General features: G+C 38.8%; 1 pseudogene; it reads left to right on the forward strand.

The window, feature by feature from the left end:
- Positions 1 to 2,123: 2,123 nt before the first annotated feature.
- Positions 2,124 to 24,347, forward strand: part of LOC147452181 (uncharacterized) — a 58,071-nt pseudogene continuing 35,847 nt past the window's right edge.

Raw genomic sequence — 24,347 nt, forward strand, 5'->3', positions numbered from 1 at the left:
ACGACAAATGGAAACGGGAAGCCTAAATTAGGCCGCCAAGGCCTACTTTTGCAAACTCTTGCATAATGAGCTAACGGAGTCCGATTGAAAATTTTTTTGAGTCTAACGTATACTTCACGATCTAGTAGGAAACAGGGGAATGTGGGAAAAAATAGTTTTGGGAAGTCCAAGTATAGATATCCAAGGTAGCCCAAAATCATCGCATTTTCACTAGTCAGTCTTGGAGATCAAAGAGAGCTCTCTACCTTCTTCGCGCGTGATTTTTGGAGTCCACAGTCGCCATTTTCAGCGCTGTCTCACACGAGACATGAGCGGTAAGTTCTTAACTTATCAGAGAACATTTCTATACAATTAGGTAGCAAGTCTACCCTAGAATCTCAGTTGTGCACGAATACCTACGACACAAAAACGACCATAGCGGCATGTCTGCTCAACTGAATTGGGCAAGACTTGAATTGTAGCATGCCCCTAGATAGTAGAACACTTCCATATCATTAGATGACCATTTGGCAGGGGTCGAGGGGTCCTATGTAAATAATCTAGGTTTTTGCTACATGTCAGAATTGGATTCTGACTCCATAGGCAACTTATAGACAAGGTCTATACACAATGTACCTAGATGGTTTCAAGAAAACAGTCAAGGCATGTTCTCAAATAGTAGGAAACAGCTCGAAGGCTACAAAGTGTCAAATTTTTCATATGAAGTCAAACTGAGTCTGAATGAGCCCAAACTAGATGAGTAGGACTATGTAGTGGACAAGTCGATGGCTTCAAAAGTGACCAAACAACTCTACACACCAAGTAGTAACAAAAACCGGTGATTTCAGAGTCCACAAGAGCACGGATTGATGCCGACAGGATCAAATCTGACCATATTCATTTTAGGAATTTTTTTAGGTGTAATGAAGATGTGTAGGTCGAAAAAGTATCTTTTCATGCAAAAAATGCCACAGTAGTTAATAATCGCAATTATTTACTTTTGTGCACATTTGGCTTGAGATTATTTTGTCACTTCACCTATCACTTGTACACATCTATCGCATGTCATATGTCAAGAATGAGCCCAAAAGATCAAGAAAATCTCTGATTTTGTCAAAAATAACCTAAAGGCTCTTTTGTCCAAATTTTGAGTTAACTGTCACAATTTTTGATCCAAATCACCCCATATCTCACACAGAGGCTCTATATCATTTTTAGAACCAGCTTGCAACAAAAAATGTCCAATTTGATAAAAAAGTTAATAATTGGATTATTTATTTTTTCACCAAAATGAGTTCAAATTTCAACTTTGACCTTATGGGACCAATGTACATGTTGTGACAAGCCCACCAATCAAGTTTTATCACATTTGGATCACAAAAACCCAAAATCCCTTCATATCTACTGTTTCAGACTCTGAAGCCTAATCTGACACCATTTCCACTCTGTGCACTCAAATGAGCCCACACTTTACTCAGAGTATCTAAATCACATATGCTTCAAGCCTATGATATCAAAAATGCAAAAAGTTGGAAAAAATTCCCCAATTGTAAATAATTACGATTATTTACTTTGGTTACAAATTTTACCTGGATTGCATGGTTTTGATCTTTACATGTTTTTATGCATCTATGCATGCTCCAAAATTGATTTGAAGCAAAATGGACATCATTTGCTAGCAATTCAGACTTAGGGCATTTCAAAGCGTAATCTGTGGAATTATCTAACTTTGACACTATATTCTCCTATTAGGTGCAATGCAAGCGGTTAAAAAAGCAAAGAAGAGGATGACTTAGAAAGAGAAGCTGCAAGAATTGCCACCATACCAGTTGGAGCCAAGCTTTGTAAGAATGGCAAAGGAAATCTACCTATCCAAAGAATAGCTTGAAGAAAACAACACTATAGTCTTCACCGGTAGGTTCAAGAGTGAAGATGGACACCAGGTAGAGTTACAAGTGCTACCCAAGGAAGTTTATGATGTAGCCGCAAGGCCAGACACTAAAGAAGCCAACATAAGACTGGGACTTTGAGGATTCTATGACCAAGAGCCATGTGGAGTAGATTTCTAGCGGGCCTATGGACTATTATCAACTATCAAAGAGGAGATCTGCTCAGATCACGGATCAGCAAGGCAAGAAAGTGAAATGGTTATCAACAAGGACATAGTAGTGGCTGAGGCACTAAAGCTGCCAATGAAAGGTATGACAATGAGGGCCAGGGATAAGAAGACAGCAGGTACTTTGACCAAGGATACAACTTCCGCCACCTTCTCCGACCTAATACTGAAGCAAATGGAGGATCCTGCCCGTCTTTATCACCAGCACTTCCACTTCCTCTCAAGAGAACGCCAAGATACACTACTCTGAATCATGCAGTTGCAACCACTTTCACACAAGTGTTGAAGTCAACAACAAGGCAGGCAATAGATCAGGCACAATACGTGCTTACAATACTTAAGAGCACAAAGAAGGAAGGAAAAGTAACATATTTGGGTGCTCCAAAATTTCTAACAAGAATCATATACCATGCTATTAGAATGGCCGATAACTTGCCACCAGCCCCAAATCAGAATATGTGGATAGTCTCAGCTCAACCCTCTCCACGAACCACTACATCAAAGAAGAAAAGAATATATAAATTAGATGAAGATTCAGCAAAAAGATTGCCTAAAGCCCACAACAGTGAAAGATCTGACAATGAAGAAAAGAGGGCAAGGAGAGAAGAATTGAAGAAGAAAGAAGTGGCAACACATCAAGATGAACAGCAGCAGCAAAAAGCAAGATTCGAAAGAGAAAAAGAGGCTTATGAAAGAAGCCACCAAGCTGCAGTACAAAACTTGGAATCATGGATTTTGGGGGAGATTAAGGGTCCAAGGACCAAGAACCCTGCAAAGAAAGTCCCAGAAGATCCGAAGGATTTTCTTGAACGACTGTATGCAGAAGCCAAATCCTTGAAGATACAAGAGGCTCTAAAAGCACAAAGGAAAGCAAGAGAAGAATTGGCTACACAACAAAGGCAAGTAAAATCTGCAGAACAACCTGAACCACATCATAAAGAAGGAGAGATGTCTCCAAGACCCACTTCACCCACTACGAAAGAAGAAGACCATCCCAAAGTCCAAGCCCTTCACCTACTGGCAAATCCAATGAAGGTGAGAAAGCTACAAGAAAAGAGAAACAAGAAGAGGAAGCCAGTTATGAACAACCTAAAGAAAGTGACAAAGGTGAAGCTGGACCTTCTACAACAACACAACTAGAATCAGCTGAATCAGCTACAAAGCCTAAAGAAGAATCAGTTGAAGCATCTACGAAGCCACAAGCAAAATCTGTTGCACCATCGAAAGAGCCAGAAGCCGAATCTATTGGAACTTCTAAGCAGCCTCAGGTAGAACCTGAAGAATGGGAAACGACAGACGAAGTTATCATCTAGTTAATGAGTATGCAAAGCAAATGCAGATGATGACAGAGAAGATGCAAACAGTAGCTCTGAGCCGTAGTGCCAAAGCTAAAGAGTTAGAACAGGTAATAGATGCTCTACAAGGTGAGCTCGAGGACAAAATAAACATCATTGAAGATCTCCAAGGACAGATCAAAGAACTAAAAAGTGAAGCAAAAAGAAACCAAACTGTCAAGTAAAGGCAACAAAAAGAGATGAAGGATTTAGGGGAGCTCCTCATGAAGCTGTCAGATGCATGCAAAAGCAAGGACAACAACTGACAGAAGTGACAAACAAACTTTTAATTACTACTCAATCAGTCCAAAAGATCCAAGTGTAATTAGATGTATCCACTACCTGATTACAATACTTTGAGCAAAGAATCAATGACCAAGTGACATTCTTAAGGCAGATCAGGAAAAACCCACTCGTAGCTTCACTCAAGGGGATAGGTGAAGTCTACAAGACTTTGGAAAAGAGAAAAAAGGACCTAGAGCTTGAGTTGAAGCTCAAACAGGAACAAGGAAAAGACCTGTCCTTAATGCAAGTACAAAGGGAAGAGTGGTTGCTCAAGGAGATAGAGGAATAAAGAAATCCAACTAGTTGCTGAGAGAAGGGCATATGGAAGCTCAACAGGAGCCAAGAACCTCTAAACAACCAATTATAGACATACCATCAGTCTCCTTTGCAGATATGGAAACACAACCAACAGAAGGGTAGAGCTAGAGATTCTGAATTCCACATATCAATTACTGAAGAAGATCAAGTGCCAATGGTCCATCTTTCTAAAGCTGAAGAAGATGCACTAAAAGAACAAATTGTCCATGAGGTCGATGCTGAATGGGAAGCGGCCATGGATTAGGCGTTGAGAGTTCTCTACTTAGTGAATGTAACCCAGCTCACTCCCAACCAAATCAATGCTCAATGGCATTAGCACTCGTTGCCCTACCCTTTAATAAAGGTGGAGCTACTGCAAGTCAAAGAAAGACTTTACAAGGATATGCAAGAAGAAGGTTCAGATGCTCTCCACCCCAAATGGAGAAAGAACTAGCTCAGCAAGAACTCAAGGTACCTCATTTTGTTTACAAGAGCACCTGGCACCATACAAAAACATCTGACATTTTGTCTTGTACCAAGGGTAAGAACATGGCATGCACACAAAGCCTTAAAGAAGAAGAGGCCAACTTGGCTCAATTACCCAAGACTATCATCTCCAAAGCAAAAACTAGCAACTAAGGAATACATGGTGAAAACCCTAATGGGCACCATGAACGTCTTCAAAAGCCTCCCTAACCTCTGATGTGCAATGCTCTATAAAATCTGCAGAATGTTGCTTACATGTATTCAAGCTTTCCATGAGCCTGAGCAAGCAGAAGTCCCTTGGATGTCTTTCTTAGAAGATAACAAAGGCTTAAGCTATGATTTGAGTGGACAGCCCTCAAAAGAAGTCCTCTACAACTTCTACGCCAAATGCATGTTCCTACCATCAAGCAATTTGTTGGCATTCGAAGAGACTTTTTATAATGGATTCTTCACATGGCGAACAAAGATTTTTGGGCCAATGATCAACAATCTGACATCAAGGTTTGTTGGCTATTCTTCCATCAAACTTAAAAAAAAGTCACTATTCAGTTTTTGCAAGTCCGAGACAAAGAAAGACGCATCAGATATGAGAAATCTCTGCATGCACTTAAAGACCGCCTCACCAGCCATCAACTTGAAGAATATTTCAGCCCATGAAACTGTGTAAATTGACGACATAGTCAAGAAGGGGGGGAATATGAGCAGCAAGATAACCCATGTAACATTTTCGGGAGGTTTATAGTAAAAGCACTTACTCTTTTGATAAATAGAGAATATTGTAACTCCTATTTTCCAGGTGGATATTGTAATCAATGAGTTGGGGCTATAAGCTTCCAGATTGTATCAACTTAACCTTAGTTAAAGCTCCCAGATTATTAGTTTTTGACCAAAGAAACCTTGGCTAAGGTTTAAAAGCCAAACCTTGTAAGTTATTTTCAAGTTTTGGATAATAGAAAACACAGCGTGAGCTAATGGCGCTCACTTATCTCCTTCTCATGCTTCCTACTCCCTTCTCGGTTGTCAGATTGCAGTGCATTCTATTGCATTGCAACGGTAGGTAAGATCTCTACCTATTGACATAAACATATCATGCTAAACTATAGCTTTTGGCATCCCCAACCCACAGCCTACTTTCATCATAAGTAGGAATTTAAGATAGGAAATAACAAAGTAAGCATAGGTTGGGTATTGGGGCATCATTGCTAAGCATTTAGATGCATTCGAGGTCAAAAACGACTAGGTCAAAAACTCACTACTGTTGATAATCGTGATTTTTGCACTTCATCAAAAAAGTGAAATTTGAGACCATAAGCATGCGTGCTTAGGTCTTATATACTTGTCCTAGAAGTTTCATACCAATTGGATGTCATTTGATGCAGTAATGGTCATGTTTTGTTTGTCGATTTGCGACTAGCTTTTGATGACTTAGGTCATTTGACTGTAGCTTGAGTTAGATGCAAGTTGTATATTGTTTTCCAAGATATTGACACCCTCTTGTAGCCTCTATGCACTAGTCGAGTCAGCTGCCTTCCATGTATTGACAATTATGTTTTTGGTTCTTGTTGTGTCTGCAATAAGATAGGAGTGAGGTTAGAAAACCATCCCACAAATAGTATTAGAGGTATCAACAAACCTATCAATTATTATCCATGTCCTACTTAAAACCTTGTAAATTATACCTACCATCCATGTAGTGTTAAATATCAGCAAGTATCCATTCTCAAAACAGTAAGCCATAGATAAAAGTGACAAGTGTGTGTATGTGTGTGTCGGCCCTAACCCAGGCAACGTACTCAATGAGTCGCAATAGGACCATTGATTATGGGCCTACTACCTTGACAAGTTGATGAGAATAGAATATTCAAGTCTGAAGCCAAAGAGTTGTATCATCTTAGAAAATCCATGAGTCGCATTGTTGGATATGTGTCAAAAAATGATCCAAACCATGCAAGCTTTACTAGAGCCACCGGCGGCAAGCAAGCCAAAGAGTTGGATAAAACTTCCAACTCCAACACTGATAATCCACCGAGGCATGAAACTAAAGAAACAATCAAGAATCCCATAGCTAAATTAGAAAATCCAAGGAGAGTGATCAATACCACATATGAGGTATGTGAGGGCTTCCATTTTATGATACCAGAGGCCTACAGAGAGTATAAATGCTTAGATGAGCTTTGGAGACAGATATGAGAAGCAAACAAGGCGAATGGGTTGAGCCAGGGAGTTAACCAAACCAACAAGGATAGGGATGTATTTCTTTCACTTATTGAGGAGTTTGAGGAAAAATCTCAAGTAGATCTTGATATTCGCTCATATTCGGGGGCTAGAGGATTAGTACAATCTTTAGAGAGTCAACCTCAATCTTTGAGAACCTTACCCTCTTACATGGGAGAGTATGAAGCAAAGTCTGATGTGAAGGTGGTGCCATCACAAAGACTCTTGTGAAGAAAGTCTATGGACACTAAAGGATTGATAGACATATTGTCTATGCTTGTGACTTGCACTATTATGCTAGCAGAGCTTCTCCAAATAAAACCAAACATGTAGGTGACTATTGAAAAGTTCTTGGAGAAGTTTGGATAAAATATCCAACCTCGTAGATTCAAGAAGGGATCCAAGAACTGAAAAAACCTCAATTGAAAACAAGACATGTACCATTAAAAAAGGTTGGAAAGTATCGCGAGAGTGAAGAAGATACTACTCTTCCAGTAGAATTCCAAAGTGTGGCAACCATGGCAATTCTTGATAGTGGAGATGGTGTTGCTATTTCCACCAAGTAAATTTGGAAAAAATGGGGAAAACTTGCCTTGAGGGCTACATGAAATTGCAACTAGCAGAAGGGTACGCAGAGAAACCCCTAGGGATTCTAGAGAAAGTGATCGTTACTTCTTGCAGCATTGAGTATGCCCATACCTTTGCTATAGTGGAATTTGGCAAGAGGAACAGATACGACATCATACTTGGATAGCCACTCGTGCGACAATTAAAGATGGTTCAAGATTGGCGATATGATCACATATACCTCAGACACCTGGAAACCACGATGTACATAAACCTTAAAGACCATAGTTACAAAGATGTGAACCAAACTCCAGTGTGTAGGAGTTTGATCCAGCTACACTAGCAGGATCAGAGCTTCCAGCTTGGTTAGGCAAGCCGAAGAGCAATTGGATGTGTGGTGCATCACATTGTGGGAGTTTGAAACAAGAAGAATGTATTCTGAAAAGATCTATTGAAGATAAGGAATACATCCTTGAACCTTTTCCTGAAGAAACTCTAGAGCCATTGGGATGGACTTATATTCTAGCAACCCTAGATGTGTGTGCTATTTTGGATGGCTCCACAAAAAATTTTGTGACGGGGATGGTTATGATGTGGTTCCATACTATATGGTCAACATAGTAAATGTGAATGATGAGAGATTAGCTGCAAAACAACCAGGAGATGATCAACTGGTGAGTGCCAAAGAAGAGGAGACATTTTATGAATCCTTAGAGCATTTTGAGAGAGTAGATGACGTAGATTATGAATGCTCTAACAATACAAGTGAACAAAAAGAAACTATAGAAGATGTCTGGTTTTACAATTTCCCAAATCAATAACTTAGACATTCCAGAGTGCTACAAGAAAAAGAGAGTTGAAAACAAACCAAGAGAGAATGCTATGCCTAGAATAAGGGATAAAACACAGTTTTTGATGCTTGTAAAGGCTAAAGATTGTATCAAGGACAAGATAATCAGAACTTTCTCTAAAGTTCAAGATCTTATCAAGGACAAGATAATCAAAAGTTTCTCTAAAGTTCAAGATCTAAAACATAAGAGAGCATAACAGACCTGAGAAAACAAACCAAAAAGTTGAAATCTGAAACAAAACCCAATAAATAAAAGAACCAAGATTAAATGAGTTTGGAGAAACTAAATGGACCAAGGTGGAGAGAACAAACAAGTACAAAGAGTTTATCAAACTCTTAGGGAAGTATGGACAACAGAAGTAGAAAGTGGGGAAGGAGAAGACGAGAAAAATGAGGACAAAATGAGTGTGTCATTCTACTATAGAAAGTTCACTATCCAAGATCGAAAGGTAGTCATGACGCAACCTCTATGAGAGCAAAAGGACAAGGAGTCCTATGATGGGCCTGAGGATGCAAAGAAGATAGCCTTGGCAGGACCCAGAGAAGAGTCACAATCAACCTACATAGCAATGGATCTAAATCTAGAAGAGGAGGAGAAGCTCATAAGTCTTCTCAAGGAGTACAAGGACGTGTTTGCTCGGTCATATAAAGACCTGAAAGGAGTAGATCCTATGATATGCCAACACCTGATCCCTTTAAAACCCGATGCAAAGCCTAGCTGACAGAGACCTCACACGTACAATGATATGTTTTCTAAGCACATAAAGGAGAAGATTGATAAATTAAAGGAGGTTGAGTTTATCTACGAGATAGAGCACACTGACTTGGTCTCTCCCATTATGGTAGTTCCTAAGAATAATGGTAAACTACGAGTGTGTGTAAATTTAAAGAAGGTTAATGTTGTCACAATTAGGGATTATTATCCTTTATCTATTACTAACCATACCCTAGAACGAGTAGTAGGTAAGCGGTCATAATCCTTCTTAGATGAGTTCTAAAGATATAACAACTTTCAATTGCTCCTAAAGATCATTACAAGATAGAATTTTGCCACGAAATGGGGAATATACATGTATAGGGTGATGCCTTTTGGCTTGACTAATGCCCTAGCAACCTTTCAGAGACTGATGGCACATGCCTTTAAAAAATACTTGAGGATATTCTTGGAAATCTACATGGATGACTTATGTGTGAGATGAATATATAGAGCACCTCAGACAAGTATTCGAGAAGTGCAGGACTTATATGATCTGTGCGTATTTATAGTTAGACAAGGAAAAATCTTGGGACATATTGTCTAAAAGAATGGGATATCTACCGATTTAGACAAGATAAAAGGAATTGTAGAAATGCCTAGACCAAACAACACAAAGCAAGTACAATGATTTATGGAACACTGTGGTTATTACAGGAGGTTTATACACATGTATGTGTTCATTACCCAACCCTTGTGCAAACTTATAGTACCGTTTGTGTGGACAAATGAGTGTGAGGAATCATTTCAAAAATCAAAGAAAGAACTCATATCCACTCCAATATGGAAAGCACCAGATTTCGAGAAGATCTTTCGTGTTCATATTGATGCTTTGGAATTTGCTATTGGATGCATCTTGGCACAACCAGGAGAAGGAAATATGGATTTCCCTGTTTGCTATGCAAGCAAACAGATTAATAGTGCTAAAAAGAGCTACACAAACATGAAGAGAGAAGGGCTAGGAATGATATATGCTGTTAAGAAATTTTGGCATTATCTCCTTGCAAAAAAGATTGTGTTTTTCACTGATCATCAAGCTCTCTTATACCTCGTAAACAAACCCTGCAATACCAAAAGAATTGTACAATGGTTTATCATATTGCTAGAGTTTGATTTTACTATTGTGGTTAAAAAAGGGAAGATGCATCTACAAGCAAGTGGAACCCTTTCCCAATTGCCAAACAAAGAAGCTCCACAAGGGGTAGACAATGACATCCCTAATGCATATCTTTTTAACGTTAAAATGATACCAAAATGGTCTTAGGAGATAGTCAGCTTACTATCCTATGGAGGTGAGTTCAATAGAATGGGGCAAGAAAGTAAAAGAAAAATGGTTCAACAATCAAGGTATTTTCAATTACTTGGTGGACATTTGTATCATTTAGGCTTAAACAACATTTTATGATTATGCATAAGTCCAGAGGAGTACAACTACTATCTTTTGGAAGTACATAGTTAGGACTTAGCATTTCATTGCTCGCAAACAAAAACGAATTAGCACTTGAAATAGCTAGGAGATTATTGGCCAAATATGTGCATTGATGTTCATATGTACATTACTAATTGTGCAACTTGCAGGTCTAAACCACTGCTAGAACATGCAACACTATTTTAGGTAACAATTGCAACAAAATGGAGCCAATATATAATTGACTATCTGAGAACGAGGAGGTTTCCTAAAAACACCTCTAGAGCACGGAAAAGGGCCATAGAAATAGAGGTTTGATATTTTGCACTAATTGATAAACTATATAAGAGAGGAAAGGACAATGACCTTAGGATATGTGCAACCAAAAGCATGTATTTGTCAGTCCTAAAACAGGCACATGAAGGACTCATTGGAGGCCATTTTTCAAGGGATAATATGGCAAAAATTGTCTTAATCACTGGAATATGGTGGCCTATATCACACATGGACGCAAATATGTTAAGAGTTGTGATTCTTGCTAGCGTACCAAAGTGCCAATAAGGAGAGATAAGATTCCCTTAAGGCCAATGATGGGAGCATTTTCTAAGTGGGGTGTAGATTTTGTTGGACCAAATTCACCCCCCGCTTATAGAACTCATGCCCAATATATCATTGTGGCTACAGACTATCTGGATGAAGCTAAGGCCACACAAAAAGCAGATGGAAGGACCATCGCACAATCTCTATATGATAATATCTTTGTTAGATATGGTCTACCCATAGAAATTTTCAATGATCATGGCACACATTTTATGAAGGAAGTTATTGAAAATCTTTTAGACAAATGCATGGTAGTTCATAGGAACTCTACTCCTACCATCCACAGGCTAATGGATAGGCTAAAGCTACCAATAAGACTCTATGCACTGTCTTGACAGAAATAGCATTTAAAATAGGAGACTACGTCCTAGTGTATACATTGAAACAAAATTCTAAAAAACTCAAAAAGCAAGGGATGGGACCCTTTGTGATCAAAGATTTATCACCAAGAAGGGTTGTCAGACTTGCTACATTGGATGGTGAGGAAATGTCTAAATGGAATAGTGGTTGTCAACTTAAAAAATATCATTTACCAGTAACCCAAGACATGCTTCAACAAATCCATGCAAAAAAAGGAACAATCTCAAGAAAAGCAGCACATAGTCAAAGAAGCTCAAGACAAAGCCAAGGACTCAAGGGGTCCACCATTCAGTACCCCCTATATAACGTGCATTCGCGGGATATTAAAAAAACCCCTCTTTTAACATGTTTAAATGAATAAAATCACCTGTTATTATAGATTTTTTTTCCAGAATTGAATATAAAGACCCCTTATTTTAATGTATCGCTGTTAAATTGCCTAAAATTTTTGTGTTTTAAAACCCCTCCTTTCAAACTCACATTATACATTAATATGACATAGTGAACTCCCCGAGGCCAAGGAGCACATGGCAAAATGGAAGCTTCTATAACAACAACAACAGCAAGCACAACCACTACGGGTCAATGTAATCAAAGTGACAGATTCTGAAGAGGAGCATACGGTGGATCCAACAATAAAAAACAAGCTTGGAGGTATTCAAGTGGAGGCCAATGCAATCCTAGATTTTGGAGCTCAAGGGAATCTTATTTCCTACAACCTATATGAGGAAGAGCTTCAACCAACACAACAGGACATTCAAAGTTATTCAGAGCATTCAATCAAGGCAATGGGATGGACGGTGATACATGTGCAAAGTAATCAATATCTCTATCTACTATCCGCATAAGTTTTATGTGGTAGAAGATAAGACAACGCATCATTCATTATTGCTCGGTTAGCCATGGTAGAGAAAGTACAATGTACAGATTCACTGGAGCTCTGATATTGTCAACATTCAGCATGCAAAAGAAAACCAAGTGGCTCCATTTGCGGTGAAACAACACAACAAACCATTGGTAACAAACTTAAAAGCTAAGGAAAAAAACCCCTTCCCTACGACATATCAACAATGGATTCCAAAGAGAAAAACAAAGGAGGTAACTACGGCAAAGCTAAGCACCAAGAATGGTCCAAGGGGTCTATCCGAAAAACACACAAGGCAACATCCACCACTGCATTCATAAACAACACCTAAGCAAGTATGGGTTAAGAAGGCAGAGGTTGCATAATTACAACAAAACAATCTTCAATCTACCTCAACAAAGACAAATGGTAAACCCTGAAAACAAACCCAACAGTAATCAGGTCTAGGTGCCAAGAAGTTTATTGTTGCACAAGGTAATCACGTGAAAATCTAGATTTCAAATCGATAGAACAAGGAACTTTCTTCAATACAAACCCCTAAAGTCCAGCCACCAACACTAAATCCATGTTCCCAAAGACAAAATGTGAAGCAGATTGGGTACCCAAGAAATCAGAGCCAACTTCAAAAACACCATGGATACTTAAACAAAGGCCAACACAAACAACAAATGTGAATCTTGGGTTCAAACAAGAATGTCATCACAAGCAGCAACACAAACCAAAAGTAACAAAGCAACCATTGTCAATAAAACAACGAGAAACACAATTAGAATCATTATTATTTCATTGCACTCCTATTGGTACTCACTAAACAGGAAAACTCAACATCAAAGGTCAATAAGAAGATTGCTTATACCCTCCTCTTGCACAACATTAATTTTTCCCATGCATTAACCGCGTATGCATATAAGGCCGCATTAGATGGCTTGCATTAGCACATATTGATACCCATGCACAACACATAACCTAGGGCGATACACCGTTGTCACAGAGGACTTCGACTAGGAGGGGAGAGGCATTCCCAATGCGAACCCGACAGACTTAGAAAGTACTGAAAGGCATTGCTTTCTATGTTTTGGGTTTTTTAGCATTTGATTGCAATTTTTTTTGGTGAACCCAAGTATATGTTCCCTTATCTAATGTGATTATACACAAACATGAGCTCAAACACTAGAAATGAGCCTCTAGGTGTGTGTATATATGTAAAAATAACAATTTTTATGCATAAAAATGAGAAAAACGGAGCAATCCAAACAAAAATATTGCAAATGATTGTACATAGTGGTTTATTGTGTTGTTTTTTATTTATTTTGATTCATTGGTAATCTCTTAATTAATTTAGTATTTTTCTTTTATTTTTTTTAACAATCCAGAGAAAACAAAGAAAAATAGAAAAACCAAGTGAGATAGAGATGGAATGAGAGAAGAAAAATACAAGAGTGATCAGTAAGCCATGGGCAACATATGGAAAATTCTGGGTGCAATTATGAAAAGAGATGGGAAGAGCCCGATCCGGCCAGTTTTTGAACGAAATGGCAGATTTTTTGAAAATGGGACAAACAAAGTCCAAATGGAGAGATTTTTGAGCCTAAAATGTAGTTCATGATGAGATAAGAGCACATGTTAAATTTTGTGGCAAGTGTCCCAGGGGACCCCCGATATAAGATATTTTGGGATCCACTTACTACCTCATTTTCACTATTCACAGTTAGAGGGAGCTTGAGACACCTAGAGCATGCAATCCTTCTACCAATTCGTACGATGCACACGAGATACCAACCGGCACCAAAAATGAGAGGTAGGCTCAGTACCATGTAATCTTATTGTTATATACTAACTTCAACGCAAAAAACCTACGAAAGCGGCAATAAGACATCGAGGGGAAGAGATCGAAACGACATCGTAACTCAACAACCACTAACCCAATAGCTACAAGACTTGATAGGGGGTTAACCCTATGCTAGATGAGCACGTCTATATCCTCCTATGCTGATTTAAGTCATCTAGAAAAACCCTAACTTCTAGGAGCCTGCAGAAGTCAATCTGAAACAAATCGTTAGATTGGCACCAAACTTCTTGAGTAGGCGCTCCTTGAAGTTAACTACAAGCCCAAGTAATTTCCTCCATGGTCAAACTACCAAAAATGGACCAAAACATTGAGCTAGTCTTCAAACACACAAAGCGTCATTTAGCTCTCACGTCCAAATGGTGCGTCCGTTTTCCACAAAACTTAATGGGCATCATCAACATTACCATCACAACCAAAACATATGGTCAAACATCACAAAAACTCATCACAGCTATCTCCTCACAAAAAGATGCAATTTGAGTGACAAATCATCAAAATGGTATTTGTAAGGCCAAATTCTCCACCAAAGCCTTTGAAAGGTGCCCTATTTCATCTACAAGCTTGGGTGATCAAGCTGAAGAAGAATCATCGTGGAAAGTCATCTCCAAAGGCGAAAATCCATTTCAGAACCTGAAATGCCAAAGAGGAAGTTTTTATGGTAAATATCTAACCTTTTAAGTTGAAAACTAGCAATTAGGGCTTAGGGCACTAGCACACATCTCCCCATGCATGAGAACCTAATTTTTGTATTTTTTGACATCAGACGCATATGATGTTTGGCTGGCACATTTATACATGCTATTGTTACTTTTTCCACACGAGTCTCTTCACCATGCATCATATAGCTCACCTACCAAGTCTCATGCAAAATGGGCCACATCAAGCCACCATTTAGCCAAAAACCGCTAAGTTGGAGTCCTTGGACCAAATATGGACTTATCCATTGGAAAAATGCTCCAAAATCAGAGAAAATTTACACAAAGCATGCACATAGAATATACATCTTATCCCCATGCTCACATGTCAAGTGTACAAGAAAAAACATAATACACGTGTGATGTTTAAACCTGGCATGGAGAGGTTCTGTTCGCATTTTGAGTATCCAAAATTCATTATCATGTCATATATAGACTCTACATCACATTTGGGTATGTTTGGACATATATTGGTCATTATACGCCCCATTTTTCAAATTGAAGTGTCTGAAACACCTCCTATGGCCTTGGGCACATGAACACTTGTCCAAATTCATAGTTGCACACATCAAAGTAATGTATACATGATAAGCAAGCTATACACCAAGTTTGAGCCAAAAAAGCCAACCTAGACATCATACATGTATGATGTCTAGACCTCTTGAATTGACATGCTACCGTGTTTTTGACAACCCCAACACTTTTACCACATCATTATTAGCTTGCCAATAAATTTTCATCACATTTGGATATCACTTGACCTATATTTATCCACAAGGTGGAAATCTACACGTACAAACGCCATTCATGGCTTTTGACATCCATTTTCAAGCTCAATTTCAAATCTGAGGCTATACACACCATGAAAATGCTATGGCCATCTTATCCCATAAGTTTCAAGAAATTTTGCATTGATTCAGCAAACATCATACACATATGATGTCTATTCACTCATACGTATGTCAAACTCAACATTTTTCATCATAAGCATGTTCACCACATAGTATAAAAGCCATATGTTTAATTTGGACTAGTTTGAGCAAGTTTGTGACCACTTGGACCCCAAAATGAAAACATTTTGGCCTAAGACACAATCTATGGCCCCAACCACATGAATCCAGCTCTAAATCAAAATCTGAGATGATCAGAGAGTTACCCATCACTTGGGCATCCTATATGTCAAATTTGTGCCAAAATTCTCAAAAGTGACATCATACGCGTATGATGTCTCCAGAGGCCTTTGGGGGAATTGTTCACTTCCAATGCCTTTATCACATCATTCTTAGCTCACAACTCAAGTTCCATCAAGTTTCAACTCTTTATACCCATCCAAACCCAAGTTTCAAAACTCAGAAGTTCTATATTTGATTTTTGGCTTCAAGCACTTGAAAACATTTCCGAATCACTGTCTGATACCACATGAATCTATGCCATTGCAAGTTAAAACTTAGCTCTGGTACAAGTTTGAGCCCCTTTTGACAAAGTAGACTTCATACGTGTATGATGTCTCCATAGCCTAAAGATGAACTTGAGAGCTAACTTGACCTATTCTAAGAGTTCATTACATGATTGTGAGAGAATCTAACAAGTTTCATCCCATTTGAACCTCACTTGCTAAAGACTTAGCCAAAATCCAAATTCAAATCTTGAAAGGAGCATAGTGGTCATAGCTTGCCCAAATGACATCCAAATTGAAATTGCGGCATATACCCATAATGTACATGCTATGAGATATGCACATATGAAAAACCACCTCATTTTGAGCACTTGAACATCATACATGTATGATGTCTCACAACATAAATTTTCACTCAAAATGCACTTTTGTCAGCTTACAAAGCACCCTTAGGCCCTAATTAGCATATGGTTCAATTTTGAAGTCATTTGGATAGCTAAAAACAAAGAAAATGCCAAATTTTAGAAACAATGCTAACTTTTGCACTTGGAGTGCACGCAAGATCAATGGAAGCATGCAAGTCACTAAAGAGGAAAAGGTGTACCCTAAAGGATATCATGGCAGCAGAAGAGCCTTTTATCATCCCAAATGAAACACTAAAGCCTACTAAAGCTTGGATGGACGAAACCACATTAGAAGCAGAAGGCATAAGGCTATAGCAAGGAACATTCAAAGACCCACATGGCAATACAGTGGAGGTGCCAATGATTCCACAAGATTTAAGTGAGTATTCCATTAAAGAGGGCATTCTCAACCACCTAGAAAGAGTGAACCTGCATGGATTCTTCACATCAGAGCCAGCTAGTTTTGATCTCCAAAGAGTTTATGAGTTGACAACCACCATCAAGAAAGACGGCAAGGCAACTCTCACCACACTTGAAGGGGAAATCAAAGAAGTCATCATCATAACACCTCAAATCACTATTGATGCCTTGGGACTATACAACAACTGTAGCTCTATTCATGAAAGAAGAAACAAAGTGAAAGTTTATTCTCAAAAGAAGACCAATCCCACCTTTGAAGACCTAGTGGATCCAAGAGCAAATAGGATCTGCAAGTTGTACAACCAATTCTTTCATTTCTACAACAAGCGGCCGCAAAAGTACACAACCCCACCACATGCCATTGCCACCACAATTACTTGGGCACTAGGAAACAATATACCAAAAGACATGAAATACGCCCATTACATACATGAGTAGGTAGTGAGCTTGGGGACGGACAAGCCGAAATACATCGGTGGTGCAGAAATTTTTAAATAGATTGCATATGAAGCTACAATGTCCAAATCCACCCACATAGAACAAGTGGTTGTGACTAAAAGAGGATATAAAAGAAGAACCCCTTGGAGTTGGAGCACCAATTGTCTCTACGCGGATCAAGTGAAAGCTCAAGACTGTGCAGGAAGATACAGTGGAGGAGTCACCAAAGAAGAAAGGAAAAGCTGCAATGACCAAAGAGCAAAAACCAAAAGAAACCACCAATAAAAACGCGGATTGAATTGAGAAACTGATCGAGTAGTTCAAGGCTAAGAGAGCTCTGAAAGGTGACTTTGAAGAATTCTGGGTGCTAGACCCAGAGAAGATAGGAGGCAGCTTCTCAAGGCCATTAGAAGACCAGTTTGACCACTACATCAGGCATATGAAGAGTCAAAAAAAAATTATAGAACAAAATAATCTAGAGCCTTTCACAATTGAAGAAGTACAAAAAAATAAGAGAAAGCTACAAGAGCATCCAGAAGAGCAAGGAGAGCAAGAAACAAAGTCACAAACGGAAGGATGCAACAAAGACAACATGGAAGATGAGCTAGAATCATCTAGAGATGAGATCATTGAGCCAAAGGATAGATGAGTGCTCCAAGTACTCACCATACAGAGTCTCAGAGGGACCCCAAGGGCAACTAAAACAAGCACATGAATCAATAGCTAGGTTGTACAAGCCTTGGAGGCTCAGATTGCAGTCCTCCAAAGAGAATTAAGGTTAGAACAAAGCAAGACAAAGGATTCACATGGCAAAAGGATCTTTGGAAGTCAAAGAAACACTAAGGAAACAATAGTAAGAGCTCCAAAATGAGAATGATGAGCTAAAAAATCAATTAGAGATTATGTAGGAGCTACTATTCAATAATGCAAAAGAATCAACAAAACAAGATGGAGAGGTGCAGCAGCAGCTAGCTGACCCACGACAAGAGGTAGAGAGGGAAAGAGGCCAAACTACAGATCCACGTCCAAGTGACTTTGGAGTCAATTCCCAACAACATGAGCCCCTAGAACTCCGTTTGTAGATCTAGGAAGAAGAACACATTTTAATGACTAAAGAGGAGGCTTGCTTTTGCACTCTAATAGAGGAAGCTGTCGAAGAGAGTGCAAAAGCTTCCATAGAATGGGAACAGATAATGCTACACTCAGTGGGTGTACAAAATCTTGACACAAATTTTATCACAGAGGAATGTATACAACAATCCCTTCCCTATCATCTACTCAAGTATGAAGTGATGTCAATGGAAAAGCACATCCAGGGAGAGGAGCCAACACCACTCTTCAACGATGATATCAAAGATCAAGAGGCCTCCAAAAGGATAGTGGACTCACAATCTAAATGGCAAAGAGGATGGCTCTCCAAGTATCCAGCATATCTTGTATGTATGGTTGAGGCACCAAAATTAGTAAGGGATCATGTCTCCTTTTGGCATGTGCCCAAAGTTAGAGCCTAGAAGGATCATTCTAGACTGTTGGAGTAACATCCCAATTGGATAAATTACCGTAATCTTCCACCACCCAAGGAAGGAGAGAGAATAAGTGGAACTTACATGGTGAAAACCCTCATGGGCACCATTAAACTCCCCCGACTTCACCAGTGTAATGCTTAGGAAGATATGTAAAACATTGCTAGCCTGCATTGAGGTGCTCGTGCTGCATAAAGCCACAGACTCCAGTCTATTGTCAATGGGTGACACGCTCCATAAGTTGGCCTACAACCTGATGTCTAGTTAGCCATTACCACAAGTGCTACATCACTTTCACCAAAGAGTGATGTTTCTACCAAGTTATCATATGCAAGCTTTTGAAGAAGCATTTTGTACAGGATTCTTCACTTACGACAGACAGATTTTTTGCCCAATGGTGAGCATCAACAATATCAAATATGAATCATTTTTAAAGATGATTAAGCCACCAAGATTCCATTAAGCAAGGGATCAGTCTAAAGACCCAAAAAAGATGAAGACCCCTCATGCTAGGGACAACATGGACACGGAGGAGGGGAGTGTTGACAACTGAACACGGGCAAGCTACACCATTTTCTATTATTTCATTTGATAGACTCAATTATTATTTTTTGGGACTCAATTAAGCTTCTAGATTGTAGCTCATTAACTATGTGGATCAGCTGAACCCATGTTGGAAAGTAGGAGGTAATTTTGATAAGTTACTACCTCCAAGGCTGAGGTACACAAGCCAATGTTTGTAAGCCTAACACTGACAAATTTTTCATTAATCATCTTTTGAGCTCAAATCATCCTGTTTGTTGGCTTAGTTCTCACTTCGCTAACAACTGCGAGCAATGTATTTGACCGACAACAGTAATAGTTCTCCTCTTCCTTGGCTTTCAACTTGTACAATCCCATAGTAGGATCATCTACAAGCACTCTTTCAGGCTCTTTCATGGATATGAATCTAGCTCTTGGGTCCTTCTCTAGTGGAGGTCTCTTGATTCCCTCGTAAATTTTATCTTTGGTTCCAGTCATCCCCACAGCATCAATAAGGTCTGGATTATCCGTCCTAAGATAGGCAAACCCTCTCTCATTGATACATCGGTCTTCATTGTCAATAGCATCAACTTGTTCTTGAAACTCAGGGTTTCCCGAGTCCTCTCAAACATAGTGCTTATACTGGATTTCTACATAGATTATGGCCCCCTTAGCATTAGTGTAATGTTAGTACAATTGTTTACTGAGGAGAAGTTTTTGCTTTTGTGAGGTGCCCTCCCCATTTGTCTCACTATGATAGCTTAGTTTAGGTGCTTTTTCTTCCATAAGCATAGTGAAGGCTGACTCAAAAGAGGTGTCAAAGACCTCTTCCTTCTGCACAGTTGCTAAAGGTTCTAGGCTCACTTGGTTGACACTCTCTTTCGTGGATCCCCTACTCACTTGGTCTCTTGATAGCCTGACACTTGACCGATACCAAGCTCCTCTTATCTCAAGAACATGAACAATTTAATGATTTCAAACCCAACATTCTACCTAGAATTATTTAGATCCTCTATGCATTCTTCGATACTCCAAATACTCTTTTGCACCAATCTCCCTTCCTATACAAGGCTCAATAAAAACTTGAACACAGATGGAGTTACAAAAAATTGGCAATTGATGTACACACAAATTTAGTCAATTACAGGACTTCATGCACAACTTCAATGATCTTTGGGCCTAGTAATTCCCTACAGGTCTTGCTTTAGAAGGTGGAAAAAAAATTGATTGGAAAAATTTGATCCTAACACTCTATGGGAGAAAAATTGCGATTTTCTTCTGCCTAAGTTCTTCTGAGGTGTGTTTTCCCTTCCATCTATCTCAAAGACTCTCTACCCAGTCCAAAGAACTTACCCTTGCAAAAATTTCAAAGCTTTGACCCCTTTGATGGTCTCAAGAGTCCTCTGAACTTCTTTTGGCCTACTTTGTGAGTGGGATTTGGCTTAATCTCATACACAAGAGAGTAGTTTTAGATTTAAGTATGTGAGTATGTTCCTTACCATTAGGCTAAAAACAACTAGAAAAGAGTTGTTTGTTAATTTAAGGATTAAAAAATAGTCCAATAGTCATTTGACATGTATACAAAATTATGGCACTCTTGTCTCCTCTATCTTGGGTCTTGATGGTCCTATTTTGTGGAGAACGGATAAATGTCTTGAAAAGAAGGCCAAATTTGCTATATTTAGGTGCTTTCAACGAGTAAGTCCATTAAATTTGTAGCTCAAAGTACTGAATTCTGACCTTTTGTTCTATTTTATGTTTCACAAAATCTTTGTCAAAAGATACGAAATCTCTGTTTGAGGCTCTAAAAACAAGGTCATTAATGAAAATCACCTATTTTCTCAAACATCTACTTTTTTCACATTCCCTCCATTTTGTGAGAGCTTTGCTTCTTTCCGTCACTGTATTTTCATTTTTCTTCTCTGATCTTTCAGTTTCCATGGCGTCTTCTATATGTCTCCCTTCTCATAACATAACTTCTTGTGACTTTCATACCGTTAGAGAGGATGGTCTTTGGAAACACATGTCTTTTTGTGTGAATGACTGCGTAACAATGCTTCTTGCATGCAAAGGTGTACACAAAGTGAAGAGAAACAAGCAAGATAAAATAAAAAACCATTAGAAAGGTCATGTTCTTGCTTTCAAAGTGACTGATAGTGGTTGGCTAGCTAAAGTTCAACATGTGTACATGGCCAAGGATATGGTGTTAAACTTGGATGAACATCCCACACTCCATTCTTACTGTAAGGAATTAAAAAGTTATCTATTTGATACAATGAATTTAATATTCTCCCATTGTTCTTTTTCATTTTTGGATTCCATTTTAGATATCCTTCCTTCAACATCTATGGAGTGGCAGCCCATGGAGAGCCTAAGTGGGACATTCAAAGCAATGCATAAGGGGATTGCACGTGCTATATATGCTGACAAGACACCTTCTTTTTACAAAACAATGGATTTTTTTTGTCTAGTTTGCAGAATATAGGGTTTCATCAAGAAAAGGTGCATACAAAGAACTACATCAGTGACCCGCTCCCACCATAAGATCACTTGATTGGGAAGCCTAGATGCATGTACTATATCAATCTTCAAATCCAAGATCAAATAAGACATCCTTAAAGCTATGTCTCCGGGTAGGATTTCAAGAAGGAATAAAGTTCAATGGTTCTTGCCTATACATGTCTTTGTGGCATGTTTCAAAACAATGGATTTGTAAAGTACAAAGATGTGGCTTAATAGAATACTTTCTATGACTAAACTGGGATACTGTACTTGGAGAAGTATGGGGTACCAAAGAAACTTTCAATATTGGTGATAGTATCAATTGTAGAGTAAGCCCAAACTCTATGTATATCTCATACCAATTATGTTGTTAGTCATAAGTTTTGGGTTATGACTATAGGAGATGGAGAAGCAAGTTAGGTAGTTAGGTTTCTCTTGACTCTGAGGAAAATTATCTAGAGTTTGAACTAAAGGTCATAGTCCATCCATACACTGAGCATATAATCCTTATAGTAACAACAAATTGGAGACTACAGGATGTCACATATGCTCTTGAATTTCTTGATGAAATATCTCCTCCGTATAGATTCAAAGTGGATGGAATTTTTGTGAGCGCAAGGATGGATAATTCAACCTCATGCATCACATGTCTCCCCCAGAAAGAGTTGTCTTTGAGCCACTTGCAAGGACTTGACAAAATCGGAGTTCAATGCTCTAATGATTACATTTTACAAATATACATCTTCTCTACCTTGTTGTGATCATTATTTATGTGTAGCGCAAGGATGGATAATTCAAGCTCATGCATCACATGTCTCCCCCAGAAAGAGTTGTATTTGAGCCACTTGCAAGGACTTGACAAAATCGGAGTACAATGCTCTAATCATGACATTTTACAAATATACATCTTCTCTACCTTGTTGTGATCATTATTTATGTGTTTTTAAATCTAGATAACACCATGATACACAACCAAGAATCAAATAGTTGGTATTAAATTTTGAAGTACAAAATTATGAACCACCAAAGGGTGTATGTTCATATGGAGAAAATGAAAAAAAGTGTACATAAATTTTGTGGAGTAACCAATCATGAAACTCCACTTTTTTTTTTCTTGAGAGGATCCTACATCCTCAAAGACCCTTTTTCGTTTGTGTTCAGGAGGGGTGTAATCGGTTCAGGAGAGGGTGGTGGTGAGTTAGGTTCCTTGGGGGGTGATGAGTTGGGCTCATCAAGGCTTGTCTTGGGGGACTTGGTAGTGGTTTCTATGGGAGGTGGTGCTTTGGGATCCTGAGGGGTTGGCTTGGGAGACTTGGAAATCTTCTTTGGTAGCATGTATGGAAGTTTGAAAGGTGAGTGAGGCTCTTCCCTCTTATTGTTCTTAGCTGAACAACGCTTTTGAACCTTGAATTTCAATGGTGAATGGAATGAAGAGCCCTTTGCTTCTGCTTTTCCTTTTGCAGGGCTCTTCTTCTTGGAAGAGATCTTCATCTTGGCAGGGATTTTCTTTACCGGGCACTTCTTTGCATGGCTCCTCTTTGTAGGGATGTTCTTTGTAGGGATCCTCTTTGCAGGGCTCTTATTTGCATGGATCCTCTTTGTAGGGATTTTTCATGGCTCTTATTCTTGTCCTCCCTTTTCTTTGCATCTACACCCACGGTGGCTCTACCTTTCTTTGGTGGCATAGGAGAGTTTGGATTATGTGGATTTGGTGCCATAGGAGAGTCTCGATCAATTGGGTTTGTTGATATTTCCAAGATCATAGAAACAACCTTCTCTTGGCACTTATGTGACCCAAGACTCTAGATATTCATACAGTTGTAGAAAATAGAAAAAAAAATAGAGAGCTAAGTTAAAAATTCAAAACAAACCAATAGAACATGTGATGCACACTTATAGTGAGTGTAGTCATCCTGCACCTTAACTCAAGATATCTCCATGCATTGGCAAGCACCCTCCATCCACAAGATGTTGAGTCTATTTGTAAAGGCACTTTTTGATTGTAGTACTGGAAATCTTCTATATTGTAATCCTTGTTTGTGGTACTTCATAGAAAACAAGAGGCCATCAAGCATAGATCATACTTCAAGCTTACATTTTACTTCTCCCATGAATAGTTGGCAGTGAATTCATAAATAACATCTTTCTCCAAAAGATTGAAGATAATAAGACTCCAATGGCCTCTACAAGAAAAGAGCAATTAGCTAGTAATACCATAAAATGTAAAAAAATGATAGGAGTTAAGACTTACCATTTAACATAGGGTTATATTATGTAATTGCATGTCATCATGCCAAATTATTCAAAAAAATCTAAAAGGTTTCCTTGCTTGTTGAATAGTGTAAGGTCCCCAACCCGCCAATACCAAAGATCGGGATGGGATCCTTGACAGGTCTCTAGGTCTGATAAAAATCAGAGTCTCTAAACAAGAAAATCCAATGAATAGACCTTTACCATTGACAATGGCTTGGGTCTATAGCCTT

This window comes from Adiantum capillus-veneris, chromosome 8 (genome assembly GCF_014529385.1).
Source record: "Adiantum capillus-veneris isolate H3 chromosome 8, ASM1452938v2, whole genome shotgun sequence".
NCBI lineage: Eukaryota > Viridiplantae > Streptophyta > Polypodiopsida > Polypodiales > Pteridaceae > Adiantum > Adiantum capillus-veneris.